Below are 21,403 nucleotides of genomic sequence, written 5' to 3'. Positions count from 1 at the left end.
TGTTGAATCAGGTCGGATCTCTAGTGCAATGGATAGCGGCTTGGAGTCCTAGACGAATGTAGCAAAAGCATTCAAAGGCTTTGTGTTCAAACACCAGCTGGGTCAATTTTATCCCTCCTCTTATTTTATAACTAATTGAAACAGTAACAAGCAATGCCTGCGTCTGCATCACCAGAAACATTTACCAAAATGGCAGTGAAAGAAAGTCTACTTAAACAGAGACTGTTTGCTTTGAAAACATTGCATAATCTATGCCCAAGAGGAAGTTCCCAAAGAAACTGCTGAAAATGTATGTAATTTAGTAGGTAGTAATAGTATTTGGCACTTTATTGATTTCACAAGGTCATTTTAGACACATGATTTCTAAGTCAGCCGAAAATGAGATAGTACAAATTTCAGGATTTAAAATGGATTACGTGTGCTGCTGAAATTTCAAATGCTTAACACCTTCAATGCTACAGGAGATTTTCCTCCTGTGCTGAATGATCTGTAAATCCATTGTTCATGACGAGCTCAGCTCGTCATAAGCACACGACAAGTGTACTGCACGACGAGCTGAGCTCGTCATGAGCATGGAAGGGGTTAAAACATCAATTTGTTATTAAACTCTACAAATTTGATTGCTAATATATGTAACCATATTAATACACAGAGTGTAGGTCAGTGTACGTCCACATTTGTTTAGCTGATTTTAAGACAGAGTATAGCAGACCCTGGATAGCTCAGTCGGTAGAGCATCAGACTTTTAATCTGAGGGTCCAGGGTTCAAGTCCCTGTTCAGGCGGTTGCTTCCTTTAAAGAAAAATTACTCTAATTGGATGCTCTTTTTGTGTTCCCCTGCATGACGAAAATAAGATATTCCATTACTAAAATTGCAAAAACGTCTTTCATGGAGTTGTGAAATGCACATCTGCCTCATATATCATGTGCCATTTGACTAAACTTAAGTCGTACGTAGACTTACCTAAGGTATCATGTAACTTGAGACGGTGAATATAATTTCCCCAATTCAATATTCAAAATAAATCCATGGTTATAGTATCAAATGAACTTTATAAAGCTGATCAACATTATTTCATTTCAGAATATCTCTGCACCTAATCAGAGCGTATTGGCTCTGTGGCGCAATGGATAGCGCATTGGACTTCTAGGTGAATGTAAAAAAGATATTCAAAGGTTGTGGGTTCGAATCCCACCAGAGTCAGCTTTATCCCTATTTATTTCATAACTGTTTAAAAGAGTAATAAACAGTGCATGCATGCTTCTGCTTCACCAAAAAGGGCAGTGAAAGGAAGTCTATTTTAAATAGATACTATTCAAGTTACGCAATCTTTGCAGAAGAGGAAATTGGCAGCTGTACTTATGAAAATGTAATTTACTCAGAAGTAAGATTTTGGGCCCTTCCTTAATTTTACAATGTCAATAAAAACATATGAATTCTAAGTCAGCAAAAAAAATGAGATAGTAGCAATTTCAGGACTTACAATAAGGTTAAATTTACTGAAGAGATTTCAAATGCTTGAAGTACCAATTCATTATTATATTCCGCGTATTCAGTACTTAATACCGGCAACCATCTTAAGAAACGTAGTGATAGTTGGGACACTTCCAAATGTTGATAAGGTCATTTTGTGGAGCGCCCTCTCCGAGCCTGGATAGCTCAGTCGGGAGAGCATCAGACTTTTAATCTGAGGGCCCAGGGTTCAAGTCCCTGTTCAGGCGGCTTGGTTAAAGAAAAGGTATATCAATTGCATACTCTTTTCAGGATCCAATGAATGGGGAGTCCTATTCGAGATGTTTCAAAAAAGTCTTAATCAAGTCATTACATACCCATCTGTCTTCTACATTCTTTGACAAGGGTTAAGAAGACTTACCCAAACTGTATCATGTAGTTTGTTGATTATCTTTTACCCAATTCAATGTTCAAAATGTAAGGTAGTGTCCGATTAACTTGATAAAGTTGGTCAACAGCTGATAGGTCATCTTTTTATTTGTGAATCTCTGATCACCGTGTTGAATCAGGTCGGATCTCTAGTGCAATGGATAGCGGCTTGGAGTCCTAGACGAATGTAGCAAAAGCATTCAAAGGCTTTGTGTTCAAACACCAGCTGGGTCAATTTTATCCCTCCTCTTATTTTATAACTAATTGAAGCAGTAACAAGCAATGCCTGCGTCTGCATCACCAGAAACATTTACCAAAATGGCAGTGAAAGAAAGTCTACTTAAACAGAGACTGTTTGCTTTGAAAACATTGCATAATCTATGCCCAAGAGGAAGTTCCCAAAGAAACTGCTGAAAATGTATGTAATTTAGTAGGTAGTAATAGTATTTGGCACTTTATTGATTTCACAAGGTCATTTTAGACACATGATTTCTAAGTCAGCCGAAAATGAGATAGTACAAATTTCAGGATTTAAAATGGATTACGTGTGCTGCTGAAATTTCAAATGCTTAACACCTTCAATGCTACAGGAGATTTTCCTCCTGTGCTGAATGATCTGTAAATCCATTGTTCATGACGAGCTCAGCTCGTCATAAGCACACGACAAGTGTACTGCACGACGAGCTGAGCTCGTCATGAGCATGGAAGGGGTTAAAACATCAATTTGTTATTAAACTCTACAAATTTGATTGCTAATATATGTAACCATATTAATACACAGAGTGTAGGTCAGTGTACGTCCACATTTGTTTTGCTGATTTTAAGACAGAGTATAGCAGAGCCTGGATAGCTCAGTCCGTAGAGCATCAGACTTTTAATCTGAGGGTCCAGGGTTCAAGTCCCTGTTCAGGCGGTTGCTTCCTTTAAAGAAAAATTACTCTAATTGGATGCTCTTTTTGTGTTCCCCTGCATGACGAATAAGATATTCCATTACTAAAATTGCAAAAACGTCTTTCATGGAGTTGTGAAATGCACATCTGCCTCATATATCATGTGCCATTTGACTAAACTTAAGTCGTACGTAGACTTACCTAAGGTATCATGTAACTTGAGACGGTGAATATAATTTCCCCAATTCAATATTCAAAATAAATCCATGGTTATAGTATCAAATGAACTTTATAAAGCTGATCAACATTATTTCATTTCAGAATATCTCTGCACCTAATCAGAGCGTATTGGCTCTGTGGCGCAATGGATAGCGCATTGGACTTCTAGGTGAATGTAAAAAAGATATTCAAAGGTTGTGGGTTCAAATCCCACCAGAGTCAGTTTTATCCCTATTTACTTCATAACTGTTTAAAAGAGTAATAAACAGTGCATGCATGCTTCTGCTTCACCAAAAAGGGCAGTGAAAGGAAGTCTATTTTAAATAGATACTATTCAAATTACGCAATCTTTGCAGAAGAGGAAATTGGCAGCTGTACTTATGAAAATGTAATTTACTCAGAAGTAAGTTTTTGGGCCCTTCCTTCATTTTACAATGTCAATAAAAACATATGACTTCTAAGTCAGCAAAAAAAATGAGATAGTAGCAATTTCAGGACTTACAATAAGGTTAAATTTACTGAAGAGATTTCAAATGCTTGAAGTACCAATTCATTATTATATTCCGCGTATTCAGTACTTAATACCGGCAACCATCTTAAGAAACGTAGTGATAGTTGGGACACTTCCAAATGTTGATAAGGTCATTTTGTGGAGCGGCCTCTCCGAGCCTGGATAGCTCAGTCGGGAGAGCATCAGTCTTTTAATCTGAGGGCCCAGGGTTCAAGTCCCTGTTCAGGCGGCTTGGTTAAAGAAAAGGTATATCAATTGCATACTCTTTTCAGGATCCAATGAATGGGGAGTCCTATTAGAGATGTTTCAAAAAAGTCTTAATCAAGTCATTACATACCCATCTGTCTTCTACATTCTTTGACAAGGGTTAAGAAGACTTACCCAAACTGTATCATGTAGTTTGTTGATTATCTTTTAACCAATTCAATGTTCAAAATGTAAGGTAGTGTCCGATTAACTTAATAAAGTTGGTCAACAGCTGATAGGTCATCTTTTTATTTGTGAATCTCTGATCACCGTGTTGAATCAGGTCGGATCTCTAGTGCAATGGATAGCGGCTTGGAGTCCTAGACGAATGTAGCAAAAGCATTCAAAGGCTTTGTGTTCAAACACCAGCTGGGTCAATTTTATCCCTCCTCTTATTTTATAACTAATTGAAACAGTAACAAGCAATGCCTGCGTCTGCATCACCAGAAACATTTACCAAAATGGCAGTGAAAGAAAGTCTACTTAAACAGAGACTGTTTGCTTTGAAAACATTGCATAATCTATGCCCAAGAGGAAGTTCCCAAAGAAACTGCTGAAAATGTATGTAATTTAGTAGGTAGTAATAGTATTTGGCACTTTATTGATTTCACAAGGTCATTTTAGACACATGATTTCTAAGTCAGCCGAAAATGAGATAGTACAAATTTCAGGATTTAAAATGGATTACGTGTGCTGCTGAAATTTCAAATGCTTAACACCTTCAATGCTACAGGAGATTTTCCTCCTGTGCTGAATGATCTGTAAATCCATTGTTCATGACGAGCTCAGCTCGTCATAAGCACACGACAAGTGTACTGCACGACGAGCTGAGCTCGTCATGAGCATGGAAGGGGTTAAAACATCAATTTGTTATTAAACTCTACAAATTTGATTGCTAATATATGTAACCATATTAATACACAGAGTGTAGGTCAGTGTACGTCCACATTTGTTTAGCTGATTTTAAGACAGAGTATAGCAGACCCTGGATAGCTCAGTCGGTAGAGCATCAGACTTTTAATCTGAGGGTCCAGGGTTCAAGTCCCTGTTCAGGCGGTTGCTTCCTTTAAAGAAAAATTACTCTAATTGGATGCTCTTTTTGTGTTCCCCTGCATGACGAAAATAAGATATTCCATTACTAAAATTGCAAAAACGTCTTTCATGGAGTTGTGAAATGCACATCTGCCTCATATATCATGTGCCATTTGACTAAACTTAAGTCGTACGTAGACTTACCTAAGGTATCATGTAACTTGAGACGGTGAATATAATTTCCCCAATTCAATATTCAAAATAAATCCATGGTTATAGTATCAAATGAACTTTATAAAGCTGATCAACATTATTTCATTTCAGAATATCTCTGCACCTAATCAGAGCGTATTGGCTCTGTGGCGCAATGGATAGCGCATTGGACTTCTAGGTGAATGTAAAAAAGATATTCAAAGGTTGTGGGTTTGAATCCCACCAGAGTCAGTTTTATCCCTATTTATTTCATAACTGTTTAAAAGAGTAATAAACAGTGCATGCATGCTTCTGCTTCACCAAAAAGGGCAGTGAAAGGAAGTCTATTTTAAATAGATACTATTCAAGTTACGCAATCTTTGCAGAAGAGGAAATTGGCAGCTGTACTTATGAAAATGTAATTTACTCAGAAGTAAGATTTTGGGCCCTTCCTTAATTTTACAATGTCAATAAAAACATATGAATTCTAAGTCAGCAAAAAAAATGAGATAGTAGCAATTTCAGGACTTACAATAAGGTTAAATTTACTGAAGAGATTTCAAATGCTTGAAGTACCAATTCATTATTATATTCCGCGTATTCAGTACTTAATACCGGCAACCATCTTAAGAAACGTAGTGATAGTTGGGACACTTCCAAATGTTGATAAGGTCATTTTGTGGAGCGGCCTCTCCGAGCCTGGATAGCTCAGTCGGGAGAGCATCAGTCTTTTAATCTGAGGGCCCAGGGTTCAAGTCCCTGTTCAGGCGGCTTGGTTAAAGAAAAGGTATATCAATTGCATACTCTTTTCAGGATCCAATGAATGGGGAGTCCTATTAGAGATGTTTCAAAAAAGTCTTAATCAAGTCATTACATACCCATCTGTCTTCTACATTCTTTGACAAGGGTTAAGAAGACTTACCCAAACTGTATCATGTAGTTTGTTGATTATCTTTTAACCAATTCAATGTTCAAAATGTAAGGTAGTGTCCGATTAACTTAATAAAGTTGGTCAACAGCTGATAGGTCATCTTTTTATTTGTGAATCTCTGATCACCGTGTTGAATCAGGTCGGATCTCTAGTGCAATGGATAGCGGCTTGGAGTCCTAGACGAATGTAGCAAAAGCATTCAAAGGCTTTGTGTTCAAACACCAGCTGGGTCAATTTTATCCCTCCTCTTATTTTATAACTAATTGAAACAGTAACAAGCAATGCCTGCGTCTGCATCACCAGAAACATTTACCAAAATGGCAGTGAAAGAAAGTCTACTTAAACAGAGACTGTTTGCTTTGAAAACATTGCATAATCTATGCCCAAGAGGAAGTTTCCAAAGAAACTGCTGAAAATTTATGTAATTTAGTAGGTAGTAATAGTATTTGGCACTTTATTGATTTCACAAGGTCATTTTAGACACATGATTTCTAAGTCAGCCGAAAATGAGATAGTACAAATTTCAGGATTTAAAATGGATTACGTGTGCTGCTGAAATTTCAAATGCTTAACACCTTCAATGCTACAGGAGATTTTCCTCCTGTGCTGAATGATCTGTAAATCCATTGTTCATGACGAGCTCAGCTCGTCATAAGCACACGACAAGTGTACTGCACGACGAGCTGAGCTCGTCATGAGCATGGAAGGGGTTAAAACATCAATTTGTTATTAAACTCTACAAATTTGATTGCTAATATATGTAACCATATTAATACACAGAGTGTAGGTCAGTGTACGTCCACATTTGTTTAGCTGATTTTAAGACAGAGTATAGCAGACCCTGGATAGCTCAGTCGGTAGAGCATCAGACTTTTAATCTGAGGGTCCAGGGTTCAAGTCCCTGTTCAGGCGGTTGCTTCCTTTAAAGAAAAATTACTCTAATTGGATGCTCTTTTTGTGTTCCCCTGCATGACGAAAATAAGATATTCCATTACTAAAATTGCAAAAACGTCTTTCATGGAGTTGTGAAATGCACATCTGCCTCATATATCATGTGCCATTTGACTAAACTTAAGTCGTACGTAGACTTACCTAAGGTATCATGTAACTTGAGACGGTGAATATAATTTCCCCAATTCAATATTCAAAATAAATCCATGGTTATAGTATCAAATGAACTTTATAAAGCTGATCAACATTATTTCATTTCAGAATATCTCTGCACCTAATCAGAGCGTATTGGCTCTGTGGCGCAATGGATAGCGCATTGGACTTCTAGGTGAATGTAAAAAAGATATTCAAAGGTTGTGGGTTCGAATCCCACCAGAGTCAGTTTTATCCCTATTTATTTCATAACTGTTTAAAAGAGTAATAAACAGTGCATGCATGCTTCTGCTTCACCAAAAAGGGCAGTGAAAGGAAGTCTATTTTAAATAGATACTATTCAAGTTACGCAATCTTTGCAGAAGAGGAAATTGGCAGCTGTACTTATGAAAATGTAATTTACTCAGAAGTAAGATTTTGGGCCCTTCCTTAATTTTACAATGTCAATAAAAACATATGAATTCTAAGTCAGCAAAAAAAATGAGATAGTAGCAATTTCAGGACTTACAATAAGGTTAAATTTACTGAAGAGATTTCAAATGCTTGAAGTACCAATTCATTATTATATTCCGCGTATTCAGTACTTAATACCGGCAACCATCTTAAGAAACGTAGTGATAGTTGGGACACTTCCAAATGTTGATAAGGTCATTTTGTGGAGCACCCTCTCCGAGCCTGGATAGCTCAGTCGGGAGAGCATCAGACTTTTAATCTGAGGGCCCAGGGTTCAAGTCCCTGTTCAGGCGGCTTGGTTAAAGAAAAGGTATATCAATTGCATACTCTTTTCAGGATCCAATGAATGGGGAGTCCTATTCGAGATGTTTCAAAAAAGTCTTAATCAAGTCATTACATACCCATCTGTCTTCTACATTCTTTGACAAGGGTTAAGAAGACTTACCCAAACTGTATCATGTAGTTTTTTGATTATCTTTTACCCAATTCAATGTTCAAAATGTAAGGTAGTGTCCGATTAACTTGATAAAGTTGGTCAACAGCTGATAGGTCATCTTTTTATTTGTGAATCTCTGATCACCGTGTTGAATCAGGTCGGATCTCTAGTGCAATGGATAGCGGCTTGGAGTCCTAGACGAATGTAGCAAAAGCATTCAAAGGCTTTGTGTTCAAACACCAGCTGGGTCAATTTTATCCCTCCTCTTATTTTATAACTAATTGAAGCAGTAACAAGCAATGCCTGCGTCTGCATCACCAGAAACATTTACCAAAATGGCAGTGAAAGAAAGTCTACTTAAACAGAGACTGTTTGCTTTGAAAACATTGCATAATCTATGCCCAAGAGGAAGTTCCCAAAGAAACTGCTGAAAATGTATGTAATTTAGTAGGTAGTAATAGTATTTGGCACTTTATTGATTTCACAAGGTCATTTTAGACACATGATTTCTAAGTCAGCCGAAAATGAGATAGTACAAATTTCAGGATTTAAAATGGATTACGTGTGCTGCTGAAATTTCAAATGCTTAACACCTTCAATGCTACAGGAGATTTTCCTCCTGTGCTGAATGATCTGTAAATCCATTGTTCATGACGAGCTCAGCTCGTCATAAGCACACGACAAGTGTACTGCACGACGAGCTGAGCTCGTCATGAGCATGGAAGGGGTTAAAACATCAATTTGTTATTAAACTCTACAAATTTGATTGCTAATATATGTAACCATATTAATACACAGAGTGTAGGTCAGTGTACGTCCACATTTGTTTTGCTGATTTTAAGACAGAGTATAGCAGAGCCTGGATAGCTCAGTCCGTAGAGCATCAGACTTTTAATCTGAGGGTCCAGGGTTCAAGTCCCTGTTCAGGCGGTTGCTTCCTTTAAAGAAAAATTACTCTAATTGGATGCTCTTTTTGTGTTCCCCTGCATGACGAATAAGATATTCCATTACTAAAATTGCAAAAACGTCTTTCATGGAGTTGTGAAATGCACATCTGCCTCATATATCATGTGCCATTTGACTAAACTTAAGTCGTACGTAGACTTACCTAAGGTATCATGTAACTTGAGACGGTGAATATAATTTCCCCAATTCAATATTCAAAATAAATCCATGGTTATAGTATCAAATGAACTTTATAAAGCTGATCAACATTATTTCATTTCAGAATATCTCTGCACCTAATCAGAGCGTATTGGCTCTGTGGCGCAATGGATAGCGCATTGGACTTCTAGGTGAATGTAAAAAAGATATTCAAAGGTTGTGGGTTCAAATCCCACCAGAGTCAGTTTTATCCCTATTTATTTCATAACTGTTTAAAAGAGTAATAAACAGTGCATGCATGCTTCTGCTTCACCAAAAAGGGCAGTGAAAGGAAGTCTATTTTAAATAGATACTATTCAAGTTACGCAATCTTTGCAGAAGAGGAAATTGGCAGCTGTACTTATGAAAATGTAATTTACTCAGAAGTAAGATTTTGGGCCCTTCCTTAATTTTACAATGTCAATAAAAACATATGAATTCTAAGTCAGCAAAAAAAATGAGATAGTAGCAATTTCAGGACTTACAATAAGGTTAAATTTACTGAAGAGATTTCAAATGCTTGAAGTACCAATTCATTATTATATTCCGCGTATTCAGTACTTAATACCGGCAACCATCTTAAGAAACGTAGTGATAGTTGGGACACTTCCAAATGTTGATAAGGTCATTTTGTGGAGCGCCCTCTCCGAGCCTGGATAGCTCAGTCGGGAGAGCATCAGACTTTTAATCTGAGGGCCCAGGGTTCAAGTCCCTGTTCAGGCGGCTTGGTTAAAGAAAAGGTATATCAATTGCATACTCTTTTCAGGATCCAATGAATGGGGAGTCCTATTCGAGATGTTTCAAAAAAGTCTTAATCAAGTCATTACATACCCATCTGTCTTCTACATTCTTTGACAAGGGTTAAGAAGACTTACCCAAACTGTATCATGTAGTTTGTTGATTATCTTTTACCCAATTCAATGTTCAAAATGTAAGGTAGTGTCCGATTAACTTGATAAAGTTGGTCAACAGCTGATAGGTCATCTTTTTATTTGTGAATCTCTGATCACCGTGTTGAATCAGGTCGGATCTCTAGTGCAATGGATAGCGGCTTGGAGTCCTAGACGAATGTAGCAAAAGCATTCAAAGGCTTTGTGTTCAAACACCAGCTGGGTCAATTTTATCCCTCCTCTTATTTTATAACTAATTGAAGCAGTAACAAGCAATGCCTGCGTCTGCATCACCAGAAACATTTACCAAAATGGCAGTGAAAGAAAGTCTACTTAAACAGAGACTGTTTGCTTTGAAAACATTGCATAATCTATGCCCAAGAGGAAGTTCCCAAAGAAACTGCTGAAAATGTATGTAATTTAGTAGGTAGTAATAGTATTTGGCACTTTATTGATTTCACAATGTCATTTTAGACACATGATTTCTAAGTCAGCCGAAAATGAGATAGTACAAATTTCAGGATTTAAAATGGATTACGTGTGCTGCTGAAATTTCAAATGCTTAACACCTTCAATGCTACAGGAGATTTTCCTCCTGTGCTGAATGATCTGTAAATCCATTGTTCATGACGAGCTCAGCTCGTCATAAGCACACGACAAGTGTACTGCACGACGAGCTGAGCTCGTCATGAGCATGGAAGGGGTTAAAACATCAATTTGTTATTAAACTCTACAAATTTGATTGCTAATATATGTAACCATATTAATACACAGAGTGTAGGTCAGTGTACGTCCACATTTGTTTAGCTGATTTTAAGACAGAGTATAGCAGACCCTGGATAGCTCAGTCGGTAGAGCATCAGACTTTTAATCTGAGGGTCCAGGGTTCAAGTCCCTGTTCAGGCGGTTGCTTCCTTTAAAGAAAAATTACTCTAATTGGATGCTCTTTTTGTGTTCCCCTGCATGACGAAAATAAGATATTCCATTACTAAAATTGCAAAAACGTCTTTCATGGAGTTGTGAAATGCACATCTGCCTCATATATCATGTGCCATTTGACTAAACTTAAGTCGTACGTAGACTTACCTAAGGTATCATGTAACTTGAGACGGTGAATATAATTTCCCCAATTCAATATTCAAAATAAATCCATGGTTATAGTATCAAATGAACTTTATAAAGCTGATCAACATTATTTCATTTCAGAATATCTCTGCACCTAATCAGAGCGTATTGGCTCTGTGGCGCAATGGATAGCGCATTGGACTTCTAGGCGAATGTAAAAAAGATATTCAAAGGTTGTGGGTTCGAATCCCACCAGAGTCAGTTTTATCCCTATTTATTTCATAACTGTTTAAAAGAGTAATAAACAGTGCATGCATGCTTCTGCTTCACCAAAAAGGGCAGTGAAAGGAAGTCTATTTTAAATAGATACTATTCAAGTTACGCAATCTTTGCAGAAGAGGAAATTGGCAGCTGTACTTATGAAAATGTAATTTACTCAGAAGTAAGATTTTGGGCCCTTCCTTAATTTTACAATGTCAATAAAAACATATGAATTCTAAGTCAGCAAAAAAAATGAGATAGTAGCAATTTCAGGACTTACAATAAGGTTAAATTTACTGAAGAGATTTCAAATGCTTGAAGTACCAATTCATTATTATATTCCGCGTATTCAGTACTTAATACCGGCAACCATCTTAAGAAACGTAGTGATAGTTGGGACACTTCCAAATGTTGATAAGGTCATTTTGTGGAGCGCCCTCTCCGAGTCTGGATAGCTCAGTCGGGAGAGCATCAGACTTTTAATCTGAGGGCCCAGGGTTCAAGTCCCTGTTCAGGCGGCTTGGTTAAAGAAAAGGTATATCAATTGCATACTCTTTTCAGGATCCAATGAATGGGGAGTCCTATTAGAGATGTTTCAAAAAAGTCTTAATCAAGTCATTACATACCCATCTGTCTTCTACATTCTTTGACAAGGGTTAAGAAGACTTACCCAAACTGTATCATGTAGTTTGTTGATTATCTTTTACCCAATTCAATGTTCAAAATGTAAGGTAGTGTCCGATTAACTTGATAAAGTTGGTCAACAGCTGATAGGTCATCTTTTTATTTGTGAATCTCTGATCACCGTGTTGAATCAGGTCGGATCTCTAGTTCAATGGATAGCGGCTTGGAGTCCTAGACGAATGTAGCAAAAGCATTCAAAGGCTTTGTGTTCAAACACCAGCTGGGTCAATTTTATCCCTCCTCTTATTTTATAACTAATTGAAACAGTAACAAGCAATGCCTGCGTCTGCATCACCAGAAACATTTACCAAAATGGCAGTGAAAGAAAGTCTACTTAAACAGAGACTGTTTGCTTTGAAAACATTGCATAATCTATGCCCAAGAGGAAATTCCCAAAGATACTGCTGAAAATGTATGTAATTTAGTAGGTAGTAATAGTATTTGGCACTTTATTGATTTCACAATGTCATTTTAGACACATGATTTCTAAGTCAGCCGAAAATGAGATAGTACAAATTTCAGGATTTAAAATGGATTACGTGTGCTGCTGAAATTTCAAATGCTTAACACCTTCAATGCTACAGGAGATTTTCCTCCTGTGCTGAATGATCTGTAAATCCATTGTTCATGACGAGCTCAGCTCGTCATAAGCACACGACAAGTGTACTGCACGAAGAGCTGAGCTCGTCATGAGCATGGAAGGGGTTAAAACATCAATTTGTTATTAAACTCTACAAATTTGATTGCTAATATATGTAACCATATTAATACATAGAGTGTAGGTCAGTGTACCTCCACATTTGTTTAGCTGATTTTAAGACAGAATATAGCAGAGCCTGGATAGCTCAGTCGGTAGAGCATCAGACTTTTAATCTGAGGGTCCAGGGTTCAAGTCCCTGTTCAGGCGGTTGCTTCCTTTAAAGAAAAATTACTCTAATTGGATGCTCTTTTTGTGTTCCCCTGCATGACGAATAAGATATTCCATTACTAAAATTGCAAAAACGTCTTTCATGGAGTTGTGAAATGCACATCTGCCTCATATATCATGTGCCATTTGACTAAACTTAAGTCGTACGTAGACTTACCTAAGGTATCATGTAACTTGAGACGGTGAATATAATTTCCCCAATTCAATATTCAAAATAAATCCATGGTTATAGTATCAAATGAACTTTATAAAGCTGATCAACATTATTTCATTTCAGAATATCTCTGCACCTAATCAGAGCGTATTGGCTCTGTGGCGCAATGGATAGCGCATTGGACTTCTAGGTGAATGTAAAAAAGATATTCAAAGGTTGTGGGTTCAAATCCCACCAGAGTCAGTTTTATCCCTATTTATTTCATAACTGTTTAAAAGAGTAATAAACAGTGCATGCATGCTTCTGCTTCACCAAAAAGGGCAGTGAAAGGAAGTCTATTTTAAATAGATACTATTCAAGTTACGCAATCTTTGCAGAAGAGGAAATTGGCAGCTGTACTTATGAAAATGTAATTTACTCAGAAGTAAGATTTTGGGCCCTTCCTTAATTTTACAATGTCAATAAAAACATATGAATTCTAAGTCAGCAAAAAAAATGAGATAGTAGCAATTTCAGGACTTACAATAAGGTTAAATTTACTGAAGAGATTTCAAATGCTTGAAGTACCAATTCATTATTATATTCCGCGTATTCAGTACTTAATACCGGCAACCATCTTAAGAAACGTAGTGATAGTTGGGACACTTCCAAATGTTGATAAGGTCATTTTGTGGAGCGCCCTCTCCGAGCCTGGATAGCTCAGTCGGGAGAGCATCAGACTTTTAATCTGAGGGCCCAGGGTTCAAGTCCCTGTTCAGGCGGCTTGGTTAAAGAAAAGGTATATCAATTGCATACTCTTTTCAGGATCCAATGAATGGGGAGTCCTATTCGAGATGTTTCAAAAAAGTCTTAATCAAGTCATTACATACCCATCTGTCTTCTACATTCTTTGACAAGGGTTAAGAAGACTTACCCAAACTGTATCATGTAGTTTGTTGATTATCTTTTACCCAATTCAATGTTCAAAATGTAAGGTAGTGTCCGATTAACTTGATAAAGTTGGTCAACAGCTGATAGGTCATCTTTTTATTTGTGAATCTCTGATCACCGTGTTGAATCAGGTCGGATCTCTAGTGCAATGGATAGCGGCTTGGAGTCCTAGACGAATGTAGCAAAAGCATTCAAAGGCTTTGTGTTCAAACACCAGCTGGGTCAATTTTATCCCTCCTCTTATTTTATAACTAATTGAAGCAGTAACAAGCAATGCCTGCGTCTGCATCACCAGAAACATTTACCAAAATGGCAGTGAAAGAAAGTCTACTTAAACAGAGACTGTTTGCTTTGAAAACATTGCATAATCTATGCCCAAGAGGAAGTTCCCAAAGAAACTGCTGAAAATGTATGTAATTTAGTAGGTAGTAATAGTATTTGGCACTTTATTGATTTCACAATGTCATTTTAGACACATGATTTCTAAGTCAGCCGAAAATGAGATAGTACAAATTTCAGGATTTAAAATGGATTACGTGTGCTGCTGAAATTTCAAATGCTTAACACCTTCAATGCTACAGGAGATTTTCCTCCTGTGCTGAATGATCTGTAAATCCATTGTTCATGACGAGCTCAGCTCGTCATAAGCACACGACAAGTGTACTGCACGACGAGCTGAGCTCGTCATGAGCATGGAAGGGGTTAAAACATCAATTTGTTATTAAACTCTACAAATTTGATTGCTAATATATGTAACCATATTAATACACAGAGTGTAGGTCAGTGTACGTCCACATTTGTTTAGCTGATTTTAAGACAGAGTATAGCAGACCCTGGATAGCTCAGTCGGTAGAGCATCAGACTTTTAATCTGAGGGTCCAGGGTTCAAGTCCCTGTTCAGGCGGTTGCTTCCTTTAAAGAAAAATTACTCTAATTGGATGCTCTTTTTGTGTTCCCCTGCATGACGAAAATAAGATATTCCATTACTAAAATTGCAAAAACGTCTTTCATGGAGTTGTGAAATGCACATCTGCCTCATATATCATGTGCCATTTGACTAAACTTAAGTCGTACGTAGACTTACCTAAGGTATCATGTAACTTGAGACGGTGAATATAATTTCCCCAATTCAATATTCAAAATAAATCCATGGTTATAGTATCAAATGAACTTTATAAAGCTGATCAACATTATTTCATTTCAGAATATCTCTGCACCTAATCAGAGCGTATTGGCTCTGTGGCGCAATGGATAGCGCATTGGACTTCTAGGCGAATGTAAAAAAGATATTCAAAGGTTGTGGGTTCGAATCCCACCAGAGTCAGTTTTATCCCTATTTATTTCATAACTGTTTAAAAGAGTAATAAACAGTGCATGCATGCTTCTGCTTCACCAAAAAGGGCAGTGAAAGGAAGTCTATTTTAAATAGATACTATTCAAGTTACGCAATCTTTGCAGAAGAGGAAATTGGCAGCTGTACTTATGAAAATGTAATTTACTCAGAAGTAAGATTTTGGGCCCTTCCTTAATTTTACAATGTCAATAAAAACATATGAATTCTAAGTCAGCAAAAAAAATGAGATAGTAGCAATTTCAGGACTTACAATAAGGTTAAATTTACTGAAGAGATTTCAAATGCTTGAAGTACCAATTCATTATTATATTCCGCGTATTCAGTACTTAATACCGGCAACCATCTTAAGAAACGTAGTGATAGTTGGGACACTTCCAAATGTTGATAAGGTCATTTTGTGGAGCGCCCTCTCCGAGTCTGGATAGCTCAGTCGGGAGAGCATCAGACTTTTAATCTGAGGGCCCAGGGTTCAAGTCCCTGTTCAGGCGGCTTGGTTAAAGAAAAGGTATATCAATTGCATACTCTTTTCAGGATCCAATGAATGGGGAGTCCTATTAGAGATGTTTCAAAAAAGTCTTAATCAAGTCATTACATACCCATCTGTCTTCTACATTCTTTGACAAGGGTTAAGAAGACTTACCCAAACTGTATCATGTAGTTTGTTGATTATCTTTTACCCAATTCAATGTTCAAAATGTAAGGTAGTGTCCGATTAACTTGATAAAGTTGGTCAACAGCTGATAGGTCATCTTTTTATTTGTGAATCTCTGATCACCGTGTTGAATCAGGTCGGATCTCTAGTTCAATGGATAGCGGCTTGGAGTCCTAGACGAATGTAGCAAAAGCATTCAAAGGCTTTGTGTTCAAACACCAGCTGGGTCAATTTTATCCCTCCTCTTATTTTATAACTAATTGAAACAGTAACAAGCAATGCCTGCGTCTGCATCACCAGAAACATTTACCAAAATGGCAGTGAAAGAAAGTCTACTTAAACAGAGACTGTTTGCTTTGAAAACATTGCATAATCTATGCCCAAGAGGAAATTCCCAAAGATACTGCTGAAAATGTATGTAATTTAGTAGGTAGTAATAGTATTTGGCACTTTATTGATTTCACAATGTCATTTTAGACACATGATTTCTAAGTCAGCCGAAAATGAGATAGTACAAATTTCAGGATTTAAAATGGATTACGTGTGCTGCTGAAATTTCAAATGCTTAACACCTTCAATGCTACAGGAGATTTTCCTCCTGTGCTGAATGATCTGTAAATCCATTGTTCATGACGAGCTCAGCTCGTCATAAGCACACGACAAGTGTACTGCACGAAGAGCTGAGCTCGTCATGAGCATGGAAGGGGTTAAAACATCAATTTGTTATTAAACTCTACAAATTTGATTGCTAATATATGTAACCATATTAATACATAGAGTGTAGGTCAGTGTACCTCCACATTTGTTTAGCTGATTTTAAGACAGAATATAGCAGAGCCTGGATAGCTCAGTCGGTAGAGCATCAGACTTTTAATCTGAGGGTCCAGGGTTCAAGTCCCTGTTCAGGCGGTTGCTTCCTTTAAAGAAAAATTACTCTAATTGGATGCTCTTTTTGTGTTCCCCTGCATGACGAATAAGATATTCCATTACTAAAATTGCAAAAACGTCTTTCATGGAGTTGTGAAATGCACATCTGCCTCATATATCATGTGCCATTTGACTAAACTTAAGTCGTACGTAGACTTACCTAAGGTATCATGTAACTTGAGACGGTGAATATAATTTCCCCAATTCAATATTCAAAATAAATCCATGGTTATAGTATCAAATGAACTTTATAAAGCTGATCAACATTATTTCATTTCAGAATATCTCTGCACCTAATTAGAGCGTATTGGCTCTGTGGCGCAATGGATAGCGCATTGGACTTCTAGGTGAATGTAAAAAAGATATTCAAAGGTTGTGGGTTCGAATCCCACCAGAGTCAGTTTTATCCCTATTTATTTCATAACTGTTTAAAAGAGTAATATACAGTGCATGCATGCTTCTGCTTCACCAAAAAGGGCAGTGAAAGGAAGTCTATTTTAAATAGATACTATTCAAATTACGCAATCTTTGCAGAAGAGGAAATTGGCAGCTGTACTTATGGAAATGTAATTTACTCAGAAGTAAGATTTTGGGCCCTTCCTTAATTTTACAATGTCAATAAAAACATATGACTTCTAAGTCAGCAAAAAAAATGAGATAGTAGCAATTTCAGGACTTACAATAAGGTTAAATTTACTGAAGAGATTTCAAATGCTTGAAGTACCAATTCATTATTATATTCCGCGTATTCAGTACTTAATACCGGCAACCATCTTAAGAAACGTAGTGATAGTTGGGACACTTCCAAATGTTGATAAGGTCATTTTGTGGAGCGGCCTCTCCGAGCCTGGATAGCTCAGTCGGGAGAGCATCAGTCTTTTAATCTGAGGGCCCAGGGTTCAAGTCCCTGTTCAGGCGGCTTGGTTAAAGAAAAGGTATATCAATTGCATACTCTTTTCAGGATCCAATGAATGGGGAGTCCTATTCGAGATGTTTCAAAAAAGTCTTAATCAAGTCATTACATACCCATCTGTCTTCTACATTCTTTGACAAGGGTTAAGAAGACTTACCCAAACTGTATCATGTAGTTTGTTGATTATCTTTTACCCAATTCAATGTTCAAAATGTAAGGTAGTGTCCGATTAACTTGATAAAGTTGGTCAACAGCTGATAGGTCATCTTTTTATTTGTGAATCTCTGATCACCGTGTTGAATCAGGTCGGATCTCTAGTGCAATGGATAGCGGCTTGGAGTCCTAGACGAATGTAGCAAAAGCATTCAAAGGCTTTGTGTTCAAACACCAGCTGGGTCAATTTTATCCCTCCTCTTATTTTATAACTAATTGAAGCAGTAACAAGCAATGCCTGCGTCTGCATCACCAGAAACATTTACCAAAATGGCAGTGAAAGAAAGTCTACTTAAACAGAGACTGTTTGCTTTGAAAACATTGCATAATCTATGCCCAAGAGGAAATTCCCAAAGATACTGCTGAAAATGTATGTAATTTAGTAGGTAGTAATAGTATTTGGCACTTTATTGATTTCACAATGTCATTTTAGACACATGATTTCTAAGTCAGCCGAAAATGAGATAGTACAAATTTCAGGATTTAAAATGGATTACGTGTGCTGCTGAAATTTCAAATGCTTAACACCTTCAATGCTACAGGAGATTTTCCTCCTGTGCTGAATGATCTGTAAATCCATTGTTCATGACGAGCTCAGCTCGTCATAAGCACACGACAAGTGTACTGCACGAAGAGCTGAGCTCGTCATGAGCATGGAAGGGGTTAAAACATCAATTTGTTATTAAACTCTACAAATTTGATTGCTAATATATGTAACCATATTAATACATAGAGTGTAGGTCAGTGTACGTCCACATTTGTTTAGCTGATTTTAAGACAGAATATAGCAGAGCCTGGATAGCTCAGTCGGTAGAGCATCAGACTTTTAATCTGAGGGTCCAGGGTTCAAGTCCCTGTTCAGGCGGTTGCTTCCTTTAAAGAAAAATTACTCTAATTGGATGCTCTTTTTGTGTTCCCCTGCATGACGAATAAGATATTCCATTACTAAAATTGCAAAAACGTCTTTCATGGAGTTGTGAAATGCACATCTGCCTCATATATCATGTGCCATTTGACTAAACTTAAGTCGTACGTAGACTTACCTAAGGTATCATGTAACTTGAGACGGTGAATATAATTTCCCCAATTCAATATTCAAAATAAATCCATGGTTATAGTATCAAATGAACTTTATAAAGCTGATCAACATTATTTCATTTCAGAATATCTCTGCACCTAATTAGAGCGTATTGGCTCTGTGGCGCAATGGATAGCGCATTGGACTTCTAGGTAAATGTAAAAAAGATATTCAAAGGTTGTGGGTTCGAATCCCACCAGAGTCAGTTTTATCCCTATTTATTTCATAACTGTTTAAAAGAGTAATATACAGTGCATGCATGCTTCTGCTTCACCAAAAAGGGCAGTGAAAGGAAGTCTATTTTAAATAGATACTATTCAAATTACGCAATCTTTGCAGAAGAGGAAATTGGCAGCTGTACTTATGGAAATGTAATTTACTCAGAAGTAAGATTTTGGGCCCTTCCTTAATTTTACAATGTCAATAAAAACATATGACTTCTAAGTCAGCAAAAAAAATGAGATAGTAGCAATTTCAGGACTTACAATAAGGTTAAATTTACTGAAGAGATTTCAAATGCTTGAAGTACCAATTCATTATTATATTCCGCGTATTCAGTACTTAATACCGGCAACCATCTTAAGAAACGTAGTGATAGTTGGGACACTTCCAAATGTTGATAAGGTCATTTTGTGGAGCGGCCTCTCCGAGCCTGGATAGCTCAGTCGGGAGAGCATCAGTCTTTTAATCTGAGGGCCCAGGGTTCAAGTCCCTGTTCAGGCGGCTTGGTTAAAGAAAAGGTATATCAATTGCATACTCTTTTCAGGATCCAATGAATGGGGAGTCCTATTCGAGATGTTTCAAAAAAGTCTTAATCAAGTCATTACATACCCATCTGTCTTCTACATTCTTTGACAAGGGTTAAGAAGACTTACCCAAACTGTATCATGTAGTTTGTTGATTATCTTTTACCCAATTCAATGTTCAAAATGTAAGGTAGTGTCCGATTAACTTGATAAAGTTGGTCAACAGCTGATAGGTCATCTTTTTATTTGTGAATCTCTGATCACCGTGTTGAATCAGGTCGGATCTCTAGTGCAATGGATAGCGGCTTGGAGTCCTAGACGAATGTAGCAAAAGCATTCAAAGGCTTTGTGTTCAAACACCAGCTGGGTCAATTTTATCCCTCCTCTTATTTTATAACTAATTGAAGCAGTAACAAGCAATGCCTGCGTCTGCATCACCAGAAACATTTACCAAAATGGCAGTGAAAGAAAGTCTACTTAAACAGAGACTGTTTGCTTTGAAAACATTGCATAATCTATGCCCAAGAGGAAGTTCCCAAAGAAACTGCTGAAAATGTATGTAATTTGGTAGGTAGTAATAGTATTTGGCACTTTATTGATTTCACAAGGTCATTTTAGACACATGATTTCTAAGTCAGCCGAAAATGAGATAGTACAAATTTCAGGATTTAAAATGGATTACGTGTGCTGCTGAAATTTCAAATGCTTAACACCTTCAATGCTACAGGAGATTTTCCTCCTGTGCTGAATGATCTGTAAATCCATTGTTCATGACGAGCTCAGCTCGTCATAAGCACACGACAAGTGTACTGCACGACGAGCTGAGCTCGTCATGAGCATGGAAGGGGTTAAAACATCAATTTGTTATTAAACTCTACAAATTTGATTGCTAATATATGTAACCATATTAATACACAGAGTGTAGGTCAGTGTACGTCCACATTTGTTTAGCTGATTTTAAGACAGAGTATAGCAGACCCTGGATAGCTCAGTCGGTAGAGCATCAGACTTTTAATCTGAGGGTCCAGGGTTCAAGTCCCTGTTCAGGCGGTTGCTTCCTTTAAAGAAAAATTACTCTAATTGGATGCTCTTTTTGTGTTCCCCTGCATGACGAAAATAAGATATTCCATTACTAAAATTGCAAAAACGTCTTTCATGGAGTTGTGAAATGCACATCTGCCTCATATATCATGTGCCATTTGACTAAACTTAAGTCGTACGTAGACTTACCTAAGGTATCATGTAACTTGAGACGGTGAATATAATTTCCCCAATTCAATATTCAAAATAAATCCATGGTTATAGTATCAAATGAACTTTATAAAGCTGATCAACATTATTTCATTTCAGAATATCTCTGCACCTAATCAGAGCGTATTGGCTCTGTGGCGCAATGGATAGCGCATTGGACTTCTAGGTGAATGTAAAAAAGATATTCAAAGGTTGTGGGTTCGAATCCCACCAGAGTCAGTTTTATCCCTATTTATTTCATAACTGTTTAAAAGAGTAATAAACAGTGCATGCATGCTTCTGCTTCACCAAAAAGGGCAGTGAAAGGAAGTCTATTTT

The 21,403-nt window shown here is 37.2% G+C and overlaps 14 non-coding genes across 14 annotated transcripts; all 14 read left to right on the top strand.

Moving 5' to 3' along the window:
* Positions 1 to 1,113: 1,113 nt before the first annotated feature.
* Positions 1,114 to 1,204, top strand: TRNAR-UCU (transfer RNA arginine (anticodon UCU)). The gene is given in 2 exon segments: positions 1,114 to 1,150; positions 1,169 to 1,204. It is a non-coding gene; the product is annotated as a tRNA-Arg (tRNA).
* Positions 1,205 to 3,122: 1,918 nt separating this feature from the next.
* Positions 3,123 to 3,213, top strand: TRNAR-UCU (transfer RNA arginine (anticodon UCU)). The gene is given in 2 exon segments: positions 3,123 to 3,159; positions 3,178 to 3,213. It is a non-coding gene; the product is annotated as a tRNA-Arg (tRNA).
* A 1,920-nt stretch (positions 3,214 to 5,133) lies between these two features.
* TRNAR-UCU (transfer RNA arginine (anticodon UCU)) lies at positions 5,134 to 5,224 on the top strand. The gene is given in 2 exon segments: positions 5,134 to 5,170; positions 5,189 to 5,224. It is a non-coding gene; the product is annotated as a tRNA-Arg (tRNA).
* Positions 5,225 to 7,144: 1,920 nt separating this feature from the next.
* TRNAR-UCU (transfer RNA arginine (anticodon UCU)) lies at positions 7,145 to 7,235 on the top strand. The gene is given in 2 exon segments: positions 7,145 to 7,181; positions 7,200 to 7,235. It is a non-coding gene; the product is annotated as a tRNA-Arg (tRNA).
* Positions 7,236 to 9,153: 1,918 nt separating this feature from the next.
* Positions 9,154 to 9,244, top strand: TRNAR-UCU (transfer RNA arginine (anticodon UCU)). The gene is given in 2 exon segments: positions 9,154 to 9,190; positions 9,209 to 9,244. It is a non-coding gene; the product is annotated as a tRNA-Arg (tRNA).
* Positions 9,245 to 11,164: 1,920 nt separating this feature from the next.
* TRNAR-UCU (transfer RNA arginine (anticodon UCU)) lies at positions 11,165 to 11,255 on the top strand. Its single transcript is given in 2 exon segments — positions 11,165 to 11,201; positions 11,220 to 11,255. It is a non-coding gene; the product is annotated as a tRNA-Arg (tRNA).
* A 1,518-nt stretch (positions 11,256 to 12,773) lies between these two features.
* On the top strand, positions 12,774 to 12,846 carry TRNAK-UUU (transfer RNA lysine (anticodon UUU)). Its single transcript has one exon. It is a non-coding gene; the product is annotated as a tRNA-Lys (tRNA).
* A 327-nt stretch (positions 12,847 to 13,173) lies between these two features.
* Positions 13,174 to 13,264, top strand: TRNAR-UCU (transfer RNA arginine (anticodon UCU)). Its single transcript is given in 2 exon segments — positions 13,174 to 13,210; positions 13,229 to 13,264. It is a non-coding gene; the product is annotated as a tRNA-Arg (tRNA).
* Positions 13,265 to 15,184: 1,920 nt separating this feature from the next.
* TRNAR-UCU (transfer RNA arginine (anticodon UCU)) lies at positions 15,185 to 15,275 on the top strand. Its single transcript is given in 2 exon segments — positions 15,185 to 15,221; positions 15,240 to 15,275. It is a non-coding gene; the product is annotated as a tRNA-Arg (tRNA).
* A 1,518-nt stretch (positions 15,276 to 16,793) lies between these two features.
* Positions 16,794 to 16,866, top strand: TRNAK-UUU (transfer RNA lysine (anticodon UUU)). Its single transcript has one exon. It is a non-coding gene; the product is annotated as a tRNA-Lys (tRNA).
* Positions 16,867 to 17,193: 327 nt separating this feature from the next.
* TRNAR-UCU (transfer RNA arginine (anticodon UCU)) lies at positions 17,194 to 17,284 on the top strand. Its single transcript is given in 2 exon segments — positions 17,194 to 17,230; positions 17,249 to 17,284. It is a non-coding gene; the product is annotated as a tRNA-Arg (tRNA).
* Positions 17,285 to 18,802: 1,518 nt separating this feature from the next.
* Positions 18,803 to 18,875, top strand: TRNAK-UUU (transfer RNA lysine (anticodon UUU)). Its single transcript has one exon. It is a non-coding gene; the product is annotated as a tRNA-Lys (tRNA).
* A 327-nt stretch (positions 18,876 to 19,202) lies between these two features.
* TRNAR-UCU (transfer RNA arginine (anticodon UCU)) lies at positions 19,203 to 19,293 on the top strand. The gene is given in 2 exon segments: positions 19,203 to 19,239; positions 19,258 to 19,293. It is a non-coding gene; the product is annotated as a tRNA-Arg (tRNA).
* A 1,920-nt stretch (positions 19,294 to 21,213) lies between these two features.
* On the top strand, positions 21,214 to 21,304 carry TRNAR-UCU (transfer RNA arginine (anticodon UCU)). The gene is given in 2 exon segments: positions 21,214 to 21,250; positions 21,269 to 21,304. It is a non-coding gene; the product is annotated as a tRNA-Arg (tRNA).
* The last annotated feature ends 99 nt before the right edge of the window (positions 21,305 to 21,403 follow it).

The sequence above is a fragment of the Lissotriton helveticus genome, chromosome 1_1 (assembly GCF_964261635.1).
Source record: "Lissotriton helveticus chromosome 1_1, aLisHel1.1, whole genome shotgun sequence".
Classification (NCBI taxonomy): domain Eukaryota; kingdom Metazoa; phylum Chordata; class Amphibia; order Caudata; family Salamandridae; genus Lissotriton; species Lissotriton helveticus.
Note: the sequence above shows the minus strand (reverse complement) of the source record. Positions and strands in the feature narration are given on the sequence as shown.